Genomic DNA, 3,073 nt, shown 5'->3' with positions numbered 1-3,073 from the left:
GTTGGGACCTTGGAGAGTCAGAAGAGGTCCCTTTCCATGAACAGGGGCATATTTTGGTGGGGAGAGAAGAAGACTAGAGCACAAAGACCCAAGAGAAAAGGAGGGGAAGGACCTCCTTCAGTGTGGACCCAGTTTGGGAAATGTCAGATAAACTAATGCTCAGTATCTTTTTGAGGAACCTGGAAGAACACATGGGTCATGAGGAAGGGACACTTTCTGCTCCTTTCTCCTTTTTCCTTGAGGTTCTGTCATACTGATCAAGGATGGAACTGGAGAAGAGAGCCAGGAGATGCTTCTAGAAGATAGAGAAGGGACCCAGAAGAATGGAACAGAGGGGTGGAAGGGGAAAAGATAGTGATCCTAACTCACTGATCCTAGGGGTGAGGGTGAGGGACTGTATCTGGTGACTGTCCATGAAGCATTCCAATCTAGAGAATGTCGAGTTCAGGGGCAGGATATACAAAGACAAAAGCTACATGTAGGGAAGCAGAACATGTGGATTTCAGTGCCAACATGCTTCCCATCCTCTCTCTAGACCTCTGTTTCCTCATCTATTCAATGGGGATAATGATACTTGGGATCTACTTCACTAGTCTCAAGGGGAAAGCACTTGGTAAACATTACTGGACTTTAGAAGAGGGAATGTCCAAACTGGGAAACCAGAAAAGGGAAAAGGACTTGCTCACAATCACAGAGCCAGTAACAGGTCTGCCTGAGTTACTGAACTCCCAGAGTAAGGTGGTTCTATGCTGTGTGACACTGTGAACCCATTAGCTGGGGGGGGGGGGGCGTTGGGAGAGTCAGGGGCAGCTTCAGGAATGTCTTCACAAGGGAGACTGGGAGATATGTTCTTCCCATGCCCCTTGTCTCTCTCCTGAGCTCCAGGCCCACATCAACTTTGCTGCTTTTTTTTTTGCAAGACAATGGGGTTAAGTGACTTGCCCAGGGTCACACAGGTAATAAGTGTCTGAGGTCAGATTTGAACTCTGGTCTTCCCAAGTCAAGAGTTGGTGCTCTATCCACTGTGTCACCTAGTTGCCCCATCAGCATTGCTTTTGATTATTTTGAGCTCGATGCTCCATAGGCATCTCAAACTTAACATGTCCAAAACAGGATTTATCTTTTTCCCCAATCCCTCCCTCTTCTCTTCCAAATTGACTTATTTATAGTAGAGGGCATCACCACTTGACTAGTCATCCAAGTTCAGCATCTCTGCCATTTTTGGCACCTCACTCTCACCCCACATAACCAATTTGTCTCAAAATCTTGCTTCTATGCTCCCAGCATCTCTGCCATATGTTCTCTGCTCTACCCCACCACAAGCCTGGGTCCAGCCCTCATTCAAACTATTGTGGTATGGTTCTACTTGACCTCTGCCCAGAGTCTTTAATCCAATCCATGCTTTCTACCAATTGCCAAAGAGGTTTTTTCTATAGATTTACCACTCTCAATAAACTATTTTCTGTTAGAAACAAATGCAAAATCCTCTGGCATCTAAAGCCCTGCATTGTCTACAGCTAATTTTTGCAGCCTTGTTAATACAGGCCTCCCTTAACACACACACACACACACACACACACAAACACACTATGGTCCAGCCAGGCAGAATAGTGATAGGGATTTCCAACTATCAAGAGAGATGTATGGTACCAGTTAAGAAATTAGCCAAGTCATTGGAAGAATTTAGATACACATCAAACAAAAAGACAAACTAGCTTGTTGTTGATCAGTCAGTCCTATCTCATTCTTTGTCACCCCATGGACCAAAGCACACTACGCTCTTCTCTCCTCCAGTATTAATTGAAGCCTGCTCAAGTTCATGTTCATTGCTTTCACAACAATTTGGCTCGTATATAAGTTCCTCAGGAGACAGGATGATGTGGTATTCTCATCTCTTTGAAGATTTGCAACATTTTGTTGTGATCCATACAACTAATGGTTTTAGTATAGCTAAAGAAGCAGAAGAAAAAAAGATGGTTTTTTTTTTCGGAAACTTGCTTTCTACCGAATTCAGCAAATAATGACAATTTGGTCTCTAATTCCTCTGCCTCTTTGAGAACCAACCTACTCTTTGGGTAGTTCTCAGTTCATGTATTGCTGATATGTAACTTTCAGAATTCTTTTTAAAAAAAATTTTAATATTTCATTTTCCCTCAATTACATGTAAAGATTGTTTTCAACATTTGTTTTCATAAAATTTTGAATTCCAAAATTTTCTGCTTTTCCCCCTCCCTAGGACAGCAAGCAACCTGATATAGGTTATATATACATAATCTTGTTAAAACATATTTCTATATTAGTCATGTTGTGAATGATCAGAACAAAAGGGAAAAATCACAAAAAGAAAAAATATATTTTTTTAAAATTTCTTTTTCTTTTTTATTTTTATTAAAGATTTTATTTTGAGTTTTGAGTTTTATAATCTTTCCCCTAATCTTACTTCCCTCCCCCACCCCCAACAGAAGGCAATTTGCCAGTCTTTACATTGTTTCCATATTGTACATTCATCCAAATTGAATGTGATGAGAGAGAAAAATCATGTCCTTAAGGAAGAAACAAAGTATAAGAGATAACAAGATCAGACAATAAGATATCAATTTTTTTCCCCTAAATTTAAGGCAACAGTCCTTGGTCTTTGTTCAAACTCCACAGTTCTTTCTCTGGATACACATGGTATTCTCCATTGCAGACGCCCCAGATTGTCCCTGATTGCTGCACTGATGGAATGAGCCAGTCCATCAAGGTTGATCATTGCCCCCATGATGTTGTTAGGATGTACAGTGTTTTTCTGGTTCTGCTCATCTGACTCAGTATCAATTCATGAAAAGAAAAATATTTTTAACAAGTACAAATAATATTCTTTGATCTGCTTCACATGCCATAGTTCTTTCTCTGGATGTAGATGGCATTTTCTATCACAAGTCTTAAGGAATTATCTTCCATCACTATTACAGAGAAGAGTGGAGTAGCTGATGCTAGCAAAATGTTCCTGTTATTGTGTTATTGTTCTCTAGTTCTGTTAGCTTCACTCAGTACCAGTTTATTGAAGTCTGTCCAGGTTTCTCTGAAATCC

Source organism: Macrotis lagotis, chromosome 1 (assembly GCF_037893015.1).
Source record: "Macrotis lagotis isolate mMagLag1 chromosome 1, bilby.v1.9.chrom.fasta, whole genome shotgun sequence".
NCBI classification, from domain to species: domain Eukaryota; kingdom Metazoa; phylum Chordata; class Mammalia; order Peramelemorphia; family Peramelidae; genus Macrotis; species Macrotis lagotis.
This window is presented reverse-complemented; position numbering follows the sequence as displayed.